The sequence below is a fragment of the Camelina sativa genome, chromosome 5 (genome assembly GCF_030686135.1).
Source record: "Camelina sativa cultivar CO46 ecotype springtype chromosome 5, ASM3068613v1".
Classification (NCBI taxonomy): domain Eukaryota; kingdom Viridiplantae; phylum Streptophyta; class Magnoliopsida; order Brassicales; family Brassicaceae; genus Camelina; species Camelina sativa.
Window position 1 is genome coordinate 38,935,475 of NC_141884.1, and position 22,873 is coordinate 38,958,347.

General features: G+C 37.1%; 2 pseudogenes; both read left to right on the forward strand.

Moving 5' to 3' along the window:
- Positions 1-12,966: 12,966 nt before the first annotated feature.
- On the forward strand, positions 12,967-18,584 carry LOC147944933 (uncharacterized; annotated as a pseudogene).
- Positions 18,585-18,968: 384 nt separating this feature from the next.
- LOC147944934 (putative F-box protein At1g67623 pseudogene) lies at positions 18,969-20,058 on the forward strand (annotated as a pseudogene).
- Positions 20,059-22,873: the final 2,815 nt, after the last annotated feature.

Genomic DNA, 22,873 nt, shown 5'->3' on the forward strand with positions numbered 1-22,873 from the left:
TATTCGATTTTGAAGTCAAGCAATGGAGGCAGGTGCCTCCACCTCTTCCTGAACATCGCTTAAACAACACCAACTTACCAACTTTTGCAAACGGATGGCTTTATTGGTTCCACCTAGACTTGACCAAATTGATTGCTTTTGATCTTCACACGGACATGTTTCAAGTGATTCCAAATCCTATTATTGAGACATTATCATCATCCGTTGTTGATATGAGCTTCGGTAGCATAGACGACGACCGTCGTCTTGTGTGGACTTTAGAGACAAATGGAGATGGCATGCAACACGTTTGGAGGCTCACTAACCACAACACTGATGGGGCATTATTGAAAATGGACAAGTTGTTCTCCATTGACTTGAACAAGATTAACCCCACTTGCTATAAGCCTCATGATGTTACTTCACTCTTCCATCCTGCGGCAATTTCCAAGAATGGTAACAAGGTGATGCTCTTTAAACAATTCCAGGAGCCCCTCCTATTTCAACCCCTAAACTCTACATATCACATCTTGTCTTGTTCTCCTCTTCGTGACAGTCTCCTTGTTCCTTTATTTCCAAGTTTAGTCTCTCCTTTATGAAATAATTTCTAGTTCTTAAAATGGATTTCAATTAGTGTCACATTATTTGACATCTTGTTTAACGTTTCTTATTTTTCAGTACATGTTTCAGACTTAATTTGGATTATTTTTATCATCTATTAGTTCACAATGGTGCTTCTTCAAAGGATATTAAGAAGTGCTTGGATCTCATCCTACTCGTCTGGTTTTTCATTCTATTTTCCTTATCTTTTATTTATTTTAGTATTCCCTATTCTTAATTTGCGGTTTCTATTTGGAGTTTCCTAATATTGTTATAGTAGTGCATGGTTAGAGTTCTACGTGAAAGTGGATTTTCACATATACATTCTGGAGTATTCATTGGCATAGACGTACTCTTCTCCCTTTGACAGCTAACTGGCAAACTCATCATTCCAAGAGGGTTCTGTTCCGATTTAGCAGATTTGTTTTCTTAAACCCAATACATCTGCTAAAGGAAAAAAAAAAAGAACGAGCAGGTTCATTGACAAGTTAAGGAGATTGTTGATGTTTTTGTGTATATTAGTGAGAAAGTTTTAGTGAATTGATGAGGATGATATTAAAAACAAATAATAGCCGAAGATCATGGGAAACAGAGTGTAAGATGTTCATATCTAATATGATTTACAAACATGAAACTCGATAAACTAAATTTCGTCGAACTTGAAGACTGTAGAAGCCTGATTCTAGCTTCGCTCAAACAGGAAAGTTATATGGCCATGCAGGGGTCGACATTTGCATCCAAATTTAATGGTTAATCATTTAGTCAATCCGGTTACCAGGGAGTGACATTTAACTATTCTCCAAGAGTTTATAAATTTGCATGATATTCAGATTATTCGGAATATGGCTATCAACAAATATTTCAAGCCAAATCGTTTGATTTATCATTATTCAAAGTCTGGAAAATATTCGGTGACATCGGGTTATGTATTGGCTAGGGTGATGGCGGTAGAGGTAGAATATGGCCCAACATGTACGGTTTTAAGAGCCCAAGCATGGAAGCTCCATGTTTCACCAAAAAATAATAATTTCTTTTGGCAAATTGCATCGGCACTCTTGGATTAGCTAATTGTGGTGTCCAGTGTGATATCAAGTGTAAAAAATGTGACTCGGCATATAAGACAATTAACCATGCTCTTTTTGAGTGTTCTCACTCATGACAAATTTGGGGTTTATCTCTGATTCAGATTTCTTCAGGGAGTGTTCTGTATGAGTCTGTGTACTCAAATCTTGATTTTCTCTATTGGAGAGGATCATCTCACTCAGGCGATCTTGATTCCTTTCTTCAGTTACCTTGGATATTATGGTCAATTTGGAAGGATATGAATAAAAAAGGTTTTCAAAATATGCAGCTCGCGCATATGAGGTAATTAATCAAGTTGTAAGCGACAAAATGTTATGGGAGAATGCACAATTTCAAGCAGTGGTAGTGATGTGAACCGAGGTCGCGGTTGCGGTACGGACAGAGAGGTCGCTCTCAGGCCGTTCGGACTGTGAGAGGTTTTCCTTGGACAAGGCTTGGTGATTCGAACCTAGGGACGAAACAAACGAGGGACACCGAAGATGAAGGAAGACAAACGAGTGGATTGAGAGATCAAGCTTTTGGCCGTGATCAGGTCGAACGGATGCGATACGGACGGATCGGATGCGGAACGGCTAGTGAGTGGCTTCGATGCGAAGCGATGGTGGACGCGAGTGGAAACGAGTTGATGGAGGCGACGGTGGAACGAGTGACGACACGAGAGTAATGGCTCTCCTCTCGATACAGCCAAGCTAACGACGACGAACCCGGTTCGAGTCGTTAGGGTTCTCTCACTAGAGCAATCCCGGATTGTTCTATTGAAAGGAGTTAGACAAGGTCAAAGAATCTCTCTTTGAGAAATGTTTTTATTTCATTCTAGTCTGAAGGCTACAAATGTTTAAGAGAGGGTTTAAATAGCTAGGTTAAGAGAAGGCTTAAGGACACGCGGACTCGCAATGGTCCGCACACTTGTCCTTTGACGTGTTCTCATTGAAATAGAACACGTCGCTCTCTTTGACAATTTCGCACACTTGTCCTTTGACGTGTTCTCTTCGAAACAGAACACGTCGCGCTCTTTGACAATCAAACTTAACCACAAACACTCTCAACGTTCAAAAGAAGATTCTAGAGTTCAAATTAAAACACACAGCATAAGTAAAAATATAAAACCATCTTTGGCCTTGGCGCGGGAAACGACTTGGCTTCGGACGTTGTGCATTGAAGCTCCTCGCCTCGTTAAAACCTCCTCCGGTAAACCACTTGGGAAAACCCGGAGTGAGGAAAAAGAGTACGATTCCTCACTTACAATGACTTGGTTGCCTTCACCCTTGGGTAAGAAATAAGGCCATGCGAACTGTTTCTTCATGGTCTTTGGTCTGGTCGCATTGTTGGACGAACGCTCGGACATAGAGGTTGATCCTCTGCTTGGTGGCCTTGGCGGAGCTCCTTGACCTTGTCGTGGCTCCCGGGAGGATCGCTGGAACCTTGGTCGTGCTCGATGCTGGAGTCTCGGTCGCGTTTGGCATGTCTCGGTCAGGCGTCTCGGTCGCATCCGGTGCGTCTCGGTCTTCTTGGTCGGGTTCCGGTCCTGTGCTCACATCATTCCCTCCCCCTTGAAAATGTTTTGTCCCCAAAACTTCTTCATCGTCACCTACATCAAATGGAACGAGATCAGTAACGTTAAAGGAAATAGATGTAGTATACTCACCTGGTAGTTCGAGTCGGTAGGCATTATCATTGATCTTCTCGATGACTCTAAATAGTCCGTCTCCGCGTGAGCTAAGCTTGTCCTTTCTCTTCTGCTGGAACCGCTCCGGCCTCAAGTGCAACAAAACCCAATTGCCTGGCTTGAACAACATCGGCTTGCGTCCGCGGTTCAAGAAGCGTGCATACTGTTCGGTCCTTCTCTTGATGTTTGCTCGAACCTCCTTGTGCAGCTTCTTGACTAACTCTGCTCTCGTGGCTCCATCTTGATTCTCGGTCTCGTCCGGTGGTAGAGGTAGGAGATCCATAGGTGTAAGCGGCTTGAACCCATAGGCAACTTCGAACGGAAACTTCTTTGTTGAAGAATGGATGGCTTGGTTGTAAGCGAATTCAATGAGGGGAATGCACTCGAGCCATGAACCCTTGTTGCTTGCGATCGCCGTCCGAAGTAAGGCTCCTATTGACCGGTTCACGACTTTGGTCTGGCCGTCAGTTTGCGTTTGAGCAGCGGTGGAATATAGAAGCTTGGTGCCGAGATTCTTCCATAGTGTACGCCAGAAGTGACCAAGGAACTTTGGGTCTCGGTCGGAGATGATAGTGCGCGGTAAGCCGTGAAGTCTGATCACTTGACTGAAGAAGAGGTTCGCCAGTCGTACAGCGTCATTTCTTTTGTTGCAAGGTATGAAGAGCGCCATCTTTGAAAACCTGCCCACCACAACCATTATTATGTCCTTATGTGGTAAGAGAGGTAGGCCGAGAACGAAGTCCATTGATAAGTCAATCCAAGGCGCTGTTGACACAGGTAGAGGCATGTAGAGGCCGTGAGGATGAGTTGTCGACTTTAAAGCTCGACACACTACGCAGCGTCTGCAGTGTTTCTCGACCATGCTGCGCATCTTCGACCAATAGAAATGCTCTTGAAGCACGGCCAGCGTCTTGGTGATACCAAAGTTACGGGACTAGCCTCTACTGTGTGCTTCTCGGACTAACAACTCGCGTATGGATCCGGTAGGAATGCAAAGACGCCGGCCTCAGAACAAGAACCCTTCGTGCAAGTAGAACTCGGTGTAGATGCATTTGCCATGATTCTTGAAACAATCACCAAACTCGACATCTTCGGCGTACGCACCCTTAATGCTTTCGAACCCCAACACTCGAGCGTCCATTGTGGTGATCAAGGCGTGTCTCCGTGACAAGGCGTCGGTGACGACATTCTCTTTCCCCTTCTTATATTTGATCACGTATGGAAAAGACTTGATGAATTCGAGCCACTTGGCGTGACGTCTCTTGAGGTTTGTCTGGCCGCGTAAATGCTTCAAAGTTTCATGATCGGTGTGAATCACGAACTCTCGGGCCAGGAGGAAATGTTGCCATGTCTCCCTAGCGCGCACCAAGGCGTAGAGCTCCTTGTCGTATGTGGGGTAGTTGAGGGAGGCGCCGTTAAGCTTTTCGATGAAGTAAGCCACCGGTTTGCCTCCTTGAGTGAGAACCGCCCCGATGCCTACACCAGACGCATCGCACTTGACCTCGAACGTCTTGTTGAAGTCGGGCAAGGTCAGTAGAGGGACTTGAGTGAGACGTCTCTTGAGTTTTTTGAACGCTCGCTCTTGCTCCTCATCCCCACTTGAACTCCTGGTTCTTCTTGATTACTGCGGTCAAGGATCCTGCGACCGTGCTGAAGTCCTTCACGAACCTCCAATAGAAGCTAGCGATGCCGTGGAGCGATCGGACGTGCGAGATGCTTGTAGGCGTGGGCCACTCCTCTATGGCGCGAATCTTCTCTCCATCTACCTTGAGGCCCTGCGAACTTACAACAAAACCTCGAAACACTAACTTATCAGCAGCAAAGACGCACTTTTTCAAGTTGGCGTACAATTGCTCTTCGCACTTTTTCGATACGGCCAAGCTTACGACAATGAACCCGGTTCGAGTCGTTAGGGTTCTCTCGCTAGAGCAATCCCGGATTGTTCTACTGAAAGGAGTTAGACAATGTCAAAGAATCTGTCTTTGAGAAATGTTTTTATTTCATTCAAGTCTGAAGGCTACAAATGTTTAAGAGAGGGTTTAAATAGCTAGGTTAAGAGAAGGCTTAAGGACACACGGACTCGCAATGGTCCGCACACTTGTCCTTTGACGTGTTCTCTTTGAAATAGAACACGTGTCTCTCTTTGACAATCAAACTTAACCACAAACAGTCTCAACGTTCAAAAGAAGATTCTAGAGTTCAAATTAAAATGCACATCATAAGTAAAAATAGAAAATCATCTTTGGCCTTGGCGCGGGAAACGACTTGGCTTCGGACGTTGTGCATTGAAGCTCCTCGCCTCATTAAAACCTCCTCCGGTAAACCACTTGGGAAAAACCCGGAGTGAGGAAAAAGAGTATGATTCCTCACTTACAATGACTTGGTTGCCTTCACCCTTGGGTAAGAGTGAAGGCCATGCGAACTGTTTCTTCATGGTCTTTGGTCTGGTCGCGGTGTTGGACGAACGCTCGAACAAAGAGGTTGATCCTCTGCTTGGTGGCCTTGGCGGAGCTCCTTGACCTTGTCGTGGCTCCTGGGAGGATCGCTAGAACCTTGGCCGTGCTCGATGCTGGAGTCTCGGTCGCGTTCGGCGCGTCTCGGTCAGGCGTCTCGGTCGCGTCTGGTGCGTCTTGGTCGTCTCAGTCAGGTTCCGGTCCTGTGCTCACATCAGGTTGCCTCCTGTATTTCAGATCCCGCGGATTCTTGGTTCCCTCGGTGAGACCGGGTCAGGGTCCCTTTTGTCAAATCAACGGTTTATGGAAAGCATCTGATCCAATTCAGGTTTTGGTTGGTGGTGTTGTAATGGCGATGCTCAGACTTTTTTATTGGGTGCTCGATGTCTTCGACGAAATCCTTCCTCGCTCCATGCAGAGTTAGAATCTCTGCTTTGGGCCATGGAGTGTATCCTTGCAAATGGAGTTGCTTGTTAGAGTTTCGAGACGGATTATGCATAACTAGTAGCAATGATTCAAGCCCCTCAAGACTGGCCTGGCTTCTCTAATCTTCTTGACGATTTTCACTTGCTTCGAGCCGCCTTCACACACTTCTCCTTGTCCAAGATTTTTTGCACGCAAAATTTGTAGGTGGATTGTCTAGCTCGGTCTTCTAGATCTTTAATTTTCAGCATTTTCCTTTATAAATTATGTTCCTCTAGTTTGTAAACTATGTTCCTCCAGTTTGTGCTATCAACCTTGAAGTTCTTTTCTAATTAGTGTTCGGTTGACAAAAAAAAAAAATATGATATGACATAGGGAACTTTCCAATCATATTCCAAATATGTTGATTTTTGAAAAATAAGATATTCAGATCTGACTTGGATCTACTACCAAATTTAATTAAAACGATATAAATATATCCTAAATATAAATATAAATATTATGTGGTACATTTTTTGAATTAAACCCCCCCCCCCCCCAAAAGCTCCCACACACTAGTATCGAGGCCTCACCCTGTTCAACATTTCTCTCCTCATCAAACTCTTCAATCTCCTATTTTTTCTATTTTGTTAATCTTTTTATTTCCCCTTTTAAAACCCAGTAAAACCCTACCTAATTCAAGGCCTTTGGTGAGAACTTCAACATCCTGGCTCTTGAACTTGTCCAATGACCACTCTCCTTGCTATTCCGATGATTTAATTTCAAGCATCACAGCCTTCACACCACTCCCACAAGCTATGTTCTTCTCGTGTCGCCAAGAATCATGACTTTGGCCCACTCATCAACGCCACTTCGTCTCTTGACATTGTCTATTTTGTCCTCCATTGATTCGCTTTTGGAAGATTGTCGATAATTTTTGATCTCACATTTACCAAAAAGCTTCATAGTGAAACATGGTCTTTTCTGATCTTAACCTATGAATGAATGGATGACAGTAAACAAACAGACTTAGGCTAAGATGATCAAATGGGATGCAAGGTGTTTCAATACCCTTATGTTGCTGTAGCATAAAGGATGTCAATCTATAAAGAGTATGAAATGTAAGTAGTCAAGACATGATCAATGCATTTAAGTTAAGCCAAATATCAAGTTGGTTTGTTTCTAACAACCTATTGACAGAAATGAAATGCAATGAACAAAGGCAACTTAAGACAGTACTAATGCAGAATTAAACTATAGAACTAGTGCAATAAACTATGCTAAGCTAGAGAAAACTACTAACAGATGCAATTAAGAGCAAACTGGAATGAAACATAACATAAACAAGGAAATAAATTGGTGCTCGAGTATGCACTCGGTCGAGTGCATGGTCGAGCAGGTGTGATGCATAACAGAAGAACAAAAGCAAAACAAAGAACAAAGATGCAAAATAAACGATGACAAATGATCAAATATGAAAGCAGTAACAAATAATAAGCAAATATATCCTAGAGATGGGAATAATGGGTTGATATCAAGCTTGGCTTATCTAGACTGTCTAGCAAAACTCATAGAAGCTATCCATAGACAATGATCTCATAAACTTGTTAACCCACTCTCATGGCAATAACAATCAAGTTTAAACACTCCTAGACCTAGTTCTCACTAGCTAAGACATGGATAAACAGGAATTAAATCCCAGATTAATTTTTGTCAAAAACCACCCTAGACAACTAATCTCTTAAGCTAGACACAATAATCTCCAGTATTAGTCTTATCCAGCATCTTAAACATCTTTTGCATAATAAAAGACCTCAGATATATTCTTAACTTCTCAGAACAAGAATAGCTTAGAGAACACCTAATCTAGAAGGGATCTATAACAATCAAGGCTTAAAAAGTGCTAGAACAACCAAACTCTCAATCAACCTAACCCATCTCCAAGGATCTAGTTACTATTCAGATCTACAAATCATGATGAAAAACACAAACCCAGAAAATGATAAAACAAGCATGATCAGATAGATAAGAGAGAGATGAGCAATTTAATACAAAGAAGTGAAAGAAAATTCTCAACAGATCCAAAGTTATCAAGATTACAAACTTTGGTGGCTAAAAACCCTAGAAAAATAAGAGGATGTAATAAAGTAAAAGTAGGCTAAAAATAACAAAAACTAGGTTATGAGGTGTCTGTCTGCGGCCACAAGTGGCAGTACATATATATATAGTAAAGAGGGAGAAACCATATTTAGCTAGAGGACAAAACAGAAAGTCGGCTGCAAGTGCTCGACCATGTGCTCGGTCGAGTGCATGGTCGAGTGGTTGGTCCGTTAGGTAGCTCCAGTCTTCGATCTGGGATGTTATCTGTTCAGTAAAACAGGGATAACTCTTGAAGGACACCTCTGATTGACCTGAAAACACCGGCATTGGAAAAGTAACCTGATTTCCTACAACTTATACGAAGTATGCTGAAACTGAATCGCAACAGAAAATCTTCATTCGGATCGATGAGCTCGTTATGAATCCGACCGAGTGCTCGACCATGTTCATGGTCGAGTGGTGTGGTCGAGTGCTTTCTTATACGTTCTTGATGCTTCTAGTCCTCTTGGTTAGCTCCAGAAATAACACCAAGTCCTTCCTTAGACTTTAGATCTCCATAACACCTAATAATACTCCCAATGTACAAATGTATGCAATGCATGCTTCTAAACATCCTAAGTGCATATTTGGATAGAAATGGTTATAAGACCTAAGGAATTACTTCTATATGATGCAAAACATGACTAAACAAGACCTAAAATATGTTAAAATACTGTGACATCACATAGCTTATGGCTCATAGCTCTCAAGAAGTTCTTATCGATTCAACTTATATATCCTATTATCTCTTTTATACTCATTGTACCCCTTCTTGTTGTGTCTTAAACTTTTGGATCACTGATTCCTTCTCTCTCTATACTTGGATTCTATCTTAATGGCATGAAAACAAGCTTGGTTCAAAAAGTATATATATATAATTATGTGGTACATTTGAAAGGAGAAGAAAATTATGTGTTATTTTAAGTATAGCCTTGATTATTTTTTATGTTTTAAAATGTTTATAAAAATATATTAAAAATTAATGAAAATTTTCATATAACTTATAACAAAAGTAAACTACAGTGAAAATATCAAACTTTGGGGCCGGGAATAATAGAGAACAAGGATTTAAAGTAAACAACACAATGTAGGAGGAATGTATTGAGAATCGATTTAGGGAAGACGAGAATGCAAAAATTGAAGTGGGTATGGAATTTGAGAGGTATTTTCCCTCTTCTTATCTAATAAAATCAAAATTCCAAAAGGAAAAAAAAAAACATATTCAAAAGTGTGTTTGTCATTAGTAGGTGTTTTCAGATTTTTTTTCCCTTTATTTGAATATCTTTTATAATTTGGTCTAGAATTTGGGATTTGTAGATACATGATTTGACCAAAGAAAAGTGGGTTACATGAATGTTTGCATAATCTCTAAAGATTATTTCTTAATTTTTTTATTCTATCATCTTATTATCGAAGTCAAATAAAAAAAATTACTGTTTCTCCATTTTACTGTTTTATGATATAAATTTCTAGTCTGAGTCACAAAAAGAGAAATAAAATATTTTGTTTCTATAACTTCAAAATTTAAACAAATGAGAGCTTTATCACAAAATAGAATATAGTTAAATAAAAGGATGAATATCTCAAAACACCTATTAATGAAAAAAAAAAAACTTTTGAATATATTTTTATGATTTTCTTCTTTTTTTGAAGTTTGAATCTATCTTATATAATATGAGAATGTTTTTCTCAACTTTTGCTAAGAAAATGACACTTGGCATGTTATCTATCTAACACCTGTTTTATTTTGTTGTTTTTATTTAATTAACTAAATTGATTTGTACCTTGAACCAAAGTAACTACTGGCCTATAAAACAAAAACAAAAAAACTCTCAACATTTTCTTTTTTCCTTCTTCAATAAAAACTATTTGTAGACTTTTCCTGAACTAAAACCACCATTTATCAGTTTGTGATTCCATCCTAAGAAAAATTGATGATAGTTTATTTTGTAATGATAAATATGAGTTTGTGAAGTGATCTTAGTGCAGTGGCCAAAGGTAAGTACTTAATGCACAAGGCACCATCACACCCAGGATCGAGTCCCGCTCCCTACGAATGTAGGGATTAGGCTAATGGGCCGGCCTGCTGTGGCCCAATGGTTGAAAAAAAAAAAAATATATGAGTTTCAATCTTATATATGATTCGGGGGCAATAACAGATTCTAAATTATGTAAAAAATTGATTTATGTGTTTCAATCTTATAAATGATTCATGGGCAAGAAAGAATTCTAGATTATGTTAGATTGTCGGATGTTTATATGTTCTGAAAAATTCTCTTATCAATTCATAAATTTTTGGCTCAAATTTTAAATTTTGGGTTTTCATTCCTGCTTAGTTTATGGCATTTAGTCTTATATAATTTAATGCTGGGATGTTTTCCGTAAGTAATTTGATAATTGCTTACTCATTTATTCCTCATTAGATCTTACCAATTCTTTTTCCATAAAAGTAGAATTCATTCCGTTTTCCATAAAATTAGAATTCAATATCCCTAATTACTCTCCTTTTAACACAAATTTTCAGTTATTAATATTTAATTTCAGTCGTTAGGTTCCAATGAAAAATTATATTATTTTTACATATCTTTCCAAATTTTAATAGGTATTCTTGAATAATTTTTAATTTTTTTTGCATGTTATCATGTTTGTTGTTCGCATTAATTCTACGAAGAAAAAAATTATGTGAAAATGTTGATAAATTTATTTATTCATTACAGTGTTTATGAATGTCTTTCTTACTCTCCATGGGCCGGTCCGACAATTTTGGATGTCATACGACAATGTTTTTTTAAGAAACCATTTTTAGTATTATAAATAAAATTATAAAAAAGTAATATAAAAATTATTTCCATATTGTAGTTCATTTTGCTTGCTCACATTTTTCTTTGTATTTTCAATGTTTTCATGTTCATTTAAACATTTATACGAAAATAAATATCATATTGCCTAATAACTCATATGGAAAATTTTTTATTAGAGTTTCATATTTGTTTTCCTAAATTGAATTTTACTTAAGTTCTCAGTATAACATGAATCTAATACTCATTCACCAACAATTCAAAAGATGAAATAGGTTTTTACATAAACCTAATAAAATTTCATCCATAAGTTGGATATATCTACATGAATAATATACTGTTTTCTTATATAAAACTTGAACTTCTAATTTTCTTTGGACTTATAAAAAAAATCTAATAATGAACTTATAGTTTTTTCCCTATATAAAAGACCTAAAACTTTTGGTCTATAATATGACCCAGAAAAATTGATGCCTTAATCCTTGGCTTCACTTGCTTGGCCTATGGGTCGGGCCTTGAACCAAGTTTCATTTTTACTTCAGGTTGTCGTTTTCGTGGGTTGTGTTAATATTACTACATCATAAAGAAAATAAACTATCATGATTTAATAAGTTGAACATGTTAGGTTTTGTTCATTTCTTATATTTTAGCTCTATTTTTTTTTTTTTTTGGGCATTCATGTGGTAAAGTAGGCTAAAACTTCTTCTTATTGGACGATACATATGAGTCTTTCTATTGTAAATTTAGTTTCTTATTAGTCTTCATCTTTAAGAAAAAAATGTATTTTAAACTATTATAAAAAAAATAAAAATTGTATGTTACCATCATATGCTTTAAAAAATCATGTTGTTAAACTTGTAATATCTTTTTATCTCACGGTACGATATGAGTTACAAATTTCTATACTACATCAGATTAATTTGACTTCTATAGTGAGTATTATATGCTAATTGTATTTTGGTATCATATTTTTTTTAGGAATCTTAGTATCAAATAGCGCATTTCCAAAAATACTCATTTTTTTATGTCACTTTTCAATAATACTCTTTCATGTTGTTCATTTTCAAAAGTACTCATTTTCTATGTATAAAATGACTAAATTCTAAATTCTAAACTCCAAATACTAAACCCTACCCCATCAAAACTATATCCTAAATGTAAAATAGAAAACTTTGACATTAAAAAATTATCAAAATTGTTTTTAACATATTGTAATTTGTGTAAAAGAGGGCAAAAATGAAAATGTTCAAATAATGGGGTATTTTTGAAAAGGGGTCTCTAAAAAAAAAGATATTTCTAACAAATTCTCATATTAGAAAGAGGTTCCAAAATTTACATTAAAAAATAATATTATATGATGAGAAACTCAATGGGTTTCACACCAATGCACATACTCTAATATGTATGGAAAATCTAAAGGGAAAAAACCATAAACATTTTACTACGTAATCAAAAAATTTTCATGTGTTGAAATACTCTAATACTATATATAAAATGAAAACTCAAGTAACATCAAACAAATACACCGGAAAAAATTAATATGATCAGTACATTTTTAAAATCACAAAAATAAGAATAAACAAATAAAAATTAATAATCTTCAAATTACTAAAATTGAACAGCAATGTAAGCTAAACACGTGCGTAGCATGGGATGACTTCTAGTTATATATATTGAAAAAGGAACGACCTTATATATTCCACACTCACTCAATACTTTTGCATTAACATCTTCTCTAGTTTCATTCTCCATTGATTTATTTACTCTCTAATTAACCCATTATTCATCGGTTTAGTTCTATTATTCCCCAAAATTCGATTCTTTTTCACCGTAGTTTACTGTTGTTATGGAGAACAAACGTAATCGCAATCCTGGCGTAAGAGTCGTTGGAAGAAGAGTTTATGATTCCAAAAATGGCAAATCCTGTCACCAGGTGAGACTTAGTTTTGTTTGGTTAGATACTAATTTTTTTTTTCTGTCTTGATTTAAAATGTTGGTTCATTTGTTTGTTTGTAGTGTCGACAGAAGACTATGGACTTCGTCGCACCGTGCAAGGTCAGGAAGATGAATAACAAGCTATGCCCCAATAAGTTTTGTTACAAATGCTTATCAAACAGGTTCGTTTTTTTATTATTTCATTGATTTTTTTTCCAGAGACAATAATGGTTTCTTATAATGTGTGTTATTCATGATTTGAACCATAGGTATGGTGAGCATGCAGAAGAAGTAGCAAAGTTGGACGACTGGGTATGTCCTCAATGTAGAGGCATATGCATCTGCAGCGTGTGCATGTATTTATACATGTCTTTGAAATTAATATATTAGAGCTTTATCAATGAAATAAAATGGTTTGTGTGGATTTTACAGGACAAGCCGAGGGCTAAACCCCACTGGGATTTTGGTACATAAAGCTAGAGCTTGTGGGTTGGCTTCAGTCGTTGAGCTTCTTGAAGTTGAAGGGCCTGATAAGTTTTCTTATCAGAGGAAGCCAAAACTGGTAACTAAAATACAAATCATGTTTTTAATGATCGTTAGCTTTTGTCTTTAATTATACTTACTTGATTAACATGGTTTAATTATGTAGATTGCTGCTTCCATTGAAGGTAGTAGTAGCAATAGTGAAACTGTTCCAGGGACAAAAGTGGAAATATTAGGTGAGTTTATAATTTTAGAATTGTGTTTTGTAAGTTTTTTAATATAAAGAAGAGGCTAATTAATGATTTAACGTTTATGAAACAGATGTTCTCAAGGAGGAGAAGAAAGTGGTGGGCAAGAGGAGGAGAGCCAAATCCAGTGACCAACTTAAAGAGGAGATTCAGTTTGAGGCTCCAGTAGTTCCTCAGGGTACAAGCTTGACTTGAGTATCAGGCATTGATATACCCACTGAAGAAGCTGGAAATGTATTCCAGTTTTTCGAGTTTTGCTCAGCCTTTGTAAACGTATGATAAAATGCTCTCTTTAGCTTATTCACAACCTATGGTCTGTAATGATTTTACTCTTAATCTGATTCATTTATAACTTTTTCGTGATAGGCTCTTTCTTTGAAGGAAGGACAAGCTGAAACTGTTGTTCGTGAGCTGTTTGTATGTGGGCGTAACACAAGGAGAAACCAATACTGCCCTATTATCCAGATGATGATCCAGTTGTTGGATTTAATATCACATCATAGAGAGATGTATGAGTCTATATAAATGTATACACATGTTTGTTTTCTTGCTCATGTTTGTGATGCATTTGCATTTTATATTACAGGTCCTTGACTCTAAGTGCAACCGACAGCAGTTGGTTCACTGCTATCGGAGAGATCCTATCGCAGTCAGAAGTTTTGAGTGATGAGTTCCCTCCTGAAACTTTTGTAGCGGGTGTTACTGAATACGAGAAGATGGATGCATCGAGAAGGCTCAAGCTTCTAAATTTCTTATGTGATGAATCACTTAGCACAAAGTATGTGAATCTTTATATGTACGCCAATATCATTTTTTCTTGTAATTTATGCTTTGTTTTGAGATACCTCATGTGTGTAATTTTCTCAGGGTAATGAGAGATTACATAAAAAGCGAAATTGAAGAGTGTGAAAAACAGAAAAAAGAAGCTCAAGAAAAGTTTGCAGAAGCAAAGGGAAAGGTAATTTCTAAAATCTGTAAGATGATGACTTTATATAGATATATATATATATATACTAGAAGTCATCCCGTGCTACGCACGGATTTAGTTTACATTATTTTTGAATTTTAGTAATTTGGATATTATAGTTCTTTTATTTGTTTACTCAGCAATTGTTCTTTTAATGGTTTTTAAAATATACTGATCATTTCAATTTTTTTTTGGGTTCTTTTGTTTGGTGTTACTTGAATTTTCCTTTTATATATAGTAATAGAGTATTTCAATATGTGGAGAAATTTTTGATTATATAGTAGTGTGTTTATGGTTTTTTCTCCCTTTAGACTTTCAAGATATATTAAGCATTCTCCATCTTTTTATTTTCTCTCTTGCGTTTGCACAAATTATATTACCACTGACATCTACAAAAACATGAAATTTTGGAATATAACTTACATGAATACAATCTAAATATGAAATTTAGGTAAACAACAATGAACTTAATAAATATATTTTACCAGCTAATTTTTGGTGAGGTAAAAAATGCAATCACATCCCTCAATATAATTTATTCTTTATACATTCTAATAAAAATTAAAATTGCTTTTACGAAATTTTAATAATGTAAATGAATCCAAGTAAATAAAGTTAAAAAAATTACTCTAAGTTTTGGTTGAGTATAAAAATGCAATAGTTTTGTTCCATCACCGAAATGAATTTTTATATATGTCTATTTAGCTTTATCATAAATGCAATTGAATAAAACAAATATTTGTTTTGTCGTAGCTACTTAGAAGAAAAACCGCAGAATATTATAATATCAAATGTCATAATAAAAAAGTTTCTTAGGAAGTAAAATATTATATGTGAAAGTGAAAAATGTTATGAGAATTTTTGTTGATCTTTCCTTTTTAAGATGGTTAATTCTAAAGCTATTTGATACTAAGATTCCTAAATATATATGATACCAATATACAATTAGCATATATTACTCAAAACTATAGAAGTCAAATTAATTAGTATAGAAAAATGCAACTCATATCAAGCTATGATATAAAAAAACATCACAATCTTAACAACATGATTTTTTAAGCATATGATAGTAACATCATAAACTAAATTTATAATGGAGAGACTCATATGCATCGTCTAATAAGAAAAAGTTTTAGTCTACTTTACACACTATTAATTATAATATAGCAAATTTAAAATGCTACCAATAATCTTAATATAGCGATAATAATGCACTATTATAGCGAGACAAATAATAGCAAAGGAAAAAAAACTCTATTGTATGTGTCCCCTCTAAGATGGCACCAGCAAAGACAGCGTTTACAAAATCGCTATCAAAACGAAATGATAGCATTTTTCGTGTGCTAAAAATACGCATATTTCTTGTCGTGATGTTGAACATATTAAATCATGATAGTTCATTTTTTCATTATGTAGTAGTATTACCATAACCAACAAACACGACAACCCTAGAGTAAATATAAAATATGGTTCAAGGTCCGGACTGAGGCCCAACCCATAGGGTAAGCAAATGAAGCCAAGCATTAGGACATCACATTTTTTGGAGCATATTTTAGACCAAAAGTTTTTTTTGTCTTTTGTATAGAAAAAAACAAAATTATAAGTTCAGTTATTATTATATTTTTTTTATAAGTTCAAATTTTATATAAGAGAAACATATATTTTTCATGTAGATATATCCAATTTACGGATGAAGTTTTGTTAGGTTTATGTAAAAACTATTTTGTCTTTTGAATTGTTGTTGAATGAACATTAGATTGATGTTAATTAAACTTGTTGCTGATGAATTTTAAAGTAAAATTTAATTTAGGAAAAAAAATTTGAAACTCTAATAAAAAAAGTTTCTATATTTGAAGAGTTTTAAAACAATAATAAGTTATTAGGCAATATAATTTTTATTTTTGTATAAATATTTAAATGAATATGAAAAAAATTGAAAAGACAAAAAAATGTGAGCAAGCAAAACGAACATATTTCGATTTATGGACTTAGAAACTATCTTATGAAAATAATTTTTTATATTACTGTTCTTATAATTTTATTTACGATAGTGAAAATGGGTTTTTAAAAACAAATTGGCATAGGTCATCCAAAATTGTCGGACCATTCCATGGAAATTAGGAAATACATACATAAACACTCTAATGAATAAGTAAATTTATCAAACATTCTCACATTATATTTTTATGATGTAGTTTTAATGCAAACAACAAACATGATAACCTGCAAAAAAATATTTAAAATTATTCAAGAATACCTATTGAAATATGGAAAGATATATAAAAATAATATAATTCTTCATAGGAACCTAATGACTGAAATTAAATAATCATGACTGAAAAAATTCTCTTAAAATGAGAGTAATTAGGGACTGAAATTTAATTTTATGGAAAACGAATTGAATTCTAATATTATGGAAAACGAATTGGTAATATCTAATGGGAAATAAATGAGTAAGCAATTATCAAATTACATACATAAAACATCCCACCATTAGATTATATAAGATTAAAGGCCAGAAACTAAACCCAGTAATGGAAACCTAGAAATTAAAATTTGAGTCAAAAATTTATGAATTTATAAGAGAACTTTGAGAACACGTAAACATCTACAATCTAACATAATTTAGATTCCTTTCTTGCTTATGAATCATTTATAAGATTGAAACCCATAAATAATTTTTTAACATAATTTAGAATATGTTCTTGCCCGTGAATCATACATAAGATTGAAGCATATTTTTATAATTTCAAAATAACCTATAAGCAGATTGTTCCTATGATGAAACCACAAACTGATAAATGGTGGGTTTAGATTAATTGAAAGGGGCCTAACTGAAAAAAGGGAGAAGGAAATGATAAGAGTTTTTTTTTTGTTTTATGGGCTTTTAGTGAATTAGGTCCAAAGTATAAATGAATTTAGTTAATTAGGTCTAAACAACTAAAATGTACAGGTGTCAGATAAATAATAGGCCAAGTGTCATCTTCTTAGCAAAAGTTGAGAAAAACCTTCTGATATTATATAAGATATCAATCTCTTTGTTGTGCTAAAGCTCGTTTTGTCTTTCTAGGAGAAGAAGCTCAAACAGAAGGTGCAAGATGATGTTGCCAAAGCCATTATGGAGAAAAATGAAGCTCCATTGTCCGTTGAGGAACATAACTTAATTATGGCTCAAATAAGAGCTGATGCTAAAGTAGCTCATGATGAGATGATGGAAGCAAAAGGCATGACATCTCAACGTAAGTCTAAATCCTTAGACTCAATATGTTTTATATATTGTTGTCTTCTATGTTTGTTGTCTTTAACGTGACAAATTCTATTTACAGAGACGCGTATATGTGATGCAAGTAGAACTAAACCAATTATATTGTATGATAATTGTCTTGTTCTTTGGAAACTCAAGTGCTATGAAGAAGAACCAAAATTTTTGCTTCAAGGTTTGAAATTTTGCTTAACGCTTTTTTAAAATGTTTTGTTATGCAAATGTGTTTAGTAATTTAATCTCAATCTTATTAATATGCAGATCTAGGAACATTTGATGATTTATGTCCACATGAAAGATGGTTAGCTTATAAGCCTGAACAGAAATCAGATATAGAGAGATACATCTCTTACAAGAGGTATATCTATCGTGGAGAGTGTTGATTTGGGTATAGCCAATTTTGAGATTCGATATGTGAAAATTGAACTCTGATAGATAAAGAGTATAGCTGTTTTTTGAACTCGTTTTGAGTAAATTGTTATTTTGTGAACATTAAAAGAGTGATCAAATGGTTCTCTTGTATTTCTCTTCACAGGCCAAGCAAAAGCAGAAAGGAGTCAAACATGTAACGCTGCCTTCTGTGCAAGGGTACAATAGCAAGTGGATTGTCATAGACAATGGTGAAAAGGTTGTCTGTATTGTATATCTTACAAGAGTGAGTACATGAACATATATATACAGAACTCGAGAGGGAGACTCTAGGTTAAGTAAGTATAGAAAGTAATGATAGAAAGAAAGAATATATTGCAGTAATGGTGATTGACGATGGCGTATCCTTGACAGAGATGATTGAGGATGTCGTATCCTTAACAAATGGTTCGTGTTTGTATCTTCAATTGTTGGTTCCTTTTTCAATATTTCTTTGGCACAACAAAGAAATATTGGATCTTCTAGTGTGAAATTCTTATTCATGTTTTCTTTAGTCATCATCTATCTATCTATTTTTTTTTTCCTTTTCTAATATGGAGAAGGAAAAATTTGTCTCTCCTAATCAAAAAAGGAAAACGAATCAAGCCCTCTCTATATATATGACAATAATAGAAGGAATTGGCCAAATTGGAAACAGTACTTTTCGAATCTCAACATGGTATCATCCTCTCTGTTCTCGTCTTCTTCGTCTATAAGGAAATATAGGAAAACAAGAATTTGCCTCGATTCTTTACCGGAAGATCTTCTTGTCGAGATTTCTTCATGTATCGCAGCTTCTTCCTTGTCAGAGGTTCGTAATCTCAGATTAGTTTCGAAACATTTTCCACGTATTTGCGATGATGGATATGTTCTCCGCAGACTTTCGCTCCAAGAAACCCCTCTGTTCCCATGGCATCGCGACCATGAAACGTTCTCCAATTTTTTCAAAAGATGTCGCAAGAATGGAAACCCCGAAGCTTTGTATCGCAAAGGATTCATCTACTACTTTCTACAGAACCGTGAGCACAAAGGACTCAAATATTTAGCTAAAGCTGCAGAAAAAGGACACAAAGAGGCTAAATATGTCTATGGGCTGATTCTAATCTGTCTTGGAGGCCAAACAAAACAAAAGGGTTTCAAGATCTTGTCTTCTGTTACAAAGCCGTTGTTGTCAACTACGATAGATGAGCTGGTGGAACTTCGATACAAGATTGAAAAGATTAGAGACAGCGAATGGGATCGTGCCAACCCGGTGATGGAACAACTCAAAAACAGTCTACGTTCGAGAGAAGTGCAAGTGCGATGGTAAAACCATGATGTTCTTAGCAAGGAACTGTGGTTGGCATCCATACAATGAGGACAGTAACGACATCAAGATTTCTTCTGCTTGTGAGTTTTGTCTCTGGCACCATGAAGTTGAACTTTTCTGTCGGAGGATTTAGTGATCAATCAATTATGTATTAAATAGTGGTTTTGGTTTTACTCTGTGCTAGAATTATGGAGAGAGTTGTGGATAACTTCTATAAGTGCTTCAATTTTTTCTTGTTCTTTCTTTTTTGGTTTTGTTTTTTTTTTTTTTTTTTTTTGTAGAAATTGTTGGAACATATATATTTCGTAAGTTCTTTGCATTAAAAACATCAAATTTTCAATACAATTACTGATTGACTTCTATTAAACTCGGCTAAGTGTTGATGTCCAGATCGGTCACAATTAGTATGTTTAGTTCGGTCAAAGGAGGGTCGAAATTCTCTTATATTTTATTGGTGCCGAGACACAAAAGACGGGTTACAACACGACTTAAACAAGTTACAAAAGCAGATGAGGATAATAGACGAGCTGTTATCTCGTCGATTCTTCGAGCTATTGACTAAAACCGTTGACTTCTGCTTGGACGAGCTGGGCTCTTGTACTTGCTGTACCAATTCTCCTGCCTTTTTTTCGATCCTCCTTTCCGAAGACCGTACGCTCCTATTTATATGGAATCGTGTCGGTTCGTCCAGCAAAAAGACCGGAATACCCCTCTTTCCTTAAGAGGCCTATTTTGGGCCTTTTGCTGGGCCAGGCCTTTTGTTGGGGTGGGATCTACCCCTAACAGTAGTCCCCCCCTTCGCCTCTGGTTCGTAGTCTTTAGGCGAAGGACCGCGCGTGAGAAGACGAAGGGTCGCTTCTTCCATTGGACAAACGAAAGGTCGCGCGTGAAGGAGCGGTTCTCGACGTCTAGGGTCGAATTAGAGTATGCGGCGCTTTGACGCGCGTGAAGTTCGGAAGTTGTATCGTCATTGGGCACGTGCTGTAATGATTATGTTCCCGACTCTCCTTTCTTCCTATAAATACCTTCCTCTCGCTTCTCTCATTCTCATATTCTCGAGTTCGTTGGTGCTTTCATCGCTCAAGTATTCTCTCTTCTCCTTATCTCGTCGTTATTTTGCTCTTGTGTGTTGCGCTTTCGTCATGAATTACCCTCGATCCTCGTCGTCTAACCCTTCTGCCAAGAGTCACCTTCCACGAGCTACGACTTCTGAATCTGGCGGCTCCGTAAGGTCTGCTCGTCGGCGTACTCGTTCTCTGAGTTCTTCTCATTTGTCCTCGACGGATTCGGATGTGGCTCGATTCGAAGAGATGAGGCGTCGTCTCATTCCTGGGTTGGCAGTTCCTAGTTCGTCGGGGCTTCCTTGTAGGATTCCATCCTTGATAGACGAGCCATTAGTCGATGACCCGTCTTTTCCTAATTTGGACGACGTCCCTTTGCCGACTGCAAACCTTTTCAACCATATGCCTCCGTCGTCGCTGAAAATTGACGCGGCAATTGACGCAGTTTGTATCGGGAAGTTAAACACCAAGCCAAAGATTTTGATTCCGGCTTCATTTCAGCGTCCCTGGGATGCTCCTTCCGGCTTTATTTGCCTCTCGGAAAAATACTTTACCGAGGGTGGACTTACTTTCCCCCTTCCGTCCTTTTTGATGACATATTTTGCTCGTCGAAAGGCGGCCATTTCGCAATTTGCCCCGGCGACCTTTCGAAATGCCATCGGTCTTTCGATCATGGCCAAGGCTGCGGGAGTCACGCTCACTTGTGATCATTTGGAAGAGCTGACATGTCTGAACCCGTCGAATCGGAATAAAACTCCTGGGCTTTATTATCTGGCTTCGGGAAAGAAGACGACGCTCGTCGAGGGTGCCAAAGGCAAAACATATAATTGGAAAGGCTGGTACTTCTTTCTAGAAGTTGCGGCGGGGGTTTTGGAGGATCCTTCCATCCCTTGGTTTTCTGGGTGGAACCCTTCACCCGGTAGCCGACCATTCTTGCCTAGTTATCTTTGTTTGCGGTGTCCCTTGGTTTTTCTTAACGCCTTTCTTTTCTTTTTCTTTGTAGTTGTTGTTCCAAGGTGTCTGCTTCCATTCCCCTCTTCGTTTCAAGCCGAGATAGACGCAATTAAGCTCTTCTATCCTTACGTTTTGCCGGGTACTGAAGGTAAGAGAGGTCGTTCAAGAAAGTCAGCCTCTAGCCGAAGACAAAGAGGTATGCTTTAAATCCGTATGTATACATATATATGTTTTAGGTTTTGTTTAGACACCGAGGCATATATACATATACATATATATTTACTCATTTCTTATTATATATATATATATATATTTTTTTTTTATTTTTTTAGCCGAGACAATGGGAAAGCTGAATTTGAGTGTTCCCAACGCATCCGCCCGTTACTGTCGGGCACCCGACCCGTCTTCTATTCCTCGTCCGACTCCTCAACCAGATGCTCGTCGCGCTATTTCGTCCTCTGACGCTGGTTCGGCTAAGAGGGTCCCTTCTCGGTCACGTCAGTCACCTGATCCTCCGCCGAGACAGCATTCCCAGCCCCTTCCTTCAACTCGCCGCCCTGAATCCGCTGAGGCCATTCCGAAGAAGAGGGCGGGCGATTCGTCCGGCCGTGACACCGAGGGTGCAAGAGGTCTTCAAAAGAGGAAAGACGATGCTGGCCAGGGGCGACCTGATCCGTCGAAGAAACAGAAAACGTCGAACTTCGGCTGGAGTTTCTCTCACACTTCCGAGACTCGCCCCTCCCAGACGAATCCCCTACTTGCTCCGAACTTTTTCGGAAGATTCCCTGCGGGTCTGGTCGCTTACTTCCTGTTGAAAAGACGAGGGAGGCGAACGCAGTTGCGGACGTGGCGCAAGCTTCCTTTGAGGTTTGTTCTTTCAGCCGACTCGTTTTTGAGCCCGTTTCTCTTTTCCCTTCGTCCTTATCCCCCTCTTTTTTTTTAAACAGCTTATTGCCCGAACCACTCACCTAACCTCGCGCTACGAGCGTCGCATTCGTGACCTGGAGGCCGATCGATCTGGAGCGTCAACCTTTTCGGAGAGGATTGAACGCCTCGAGGCCAAGCTAGGGGAAGCTGTGCGATCCAATCAGAAGCTCAGTGATGAGGCGTCGAAATTTGAGAGCCA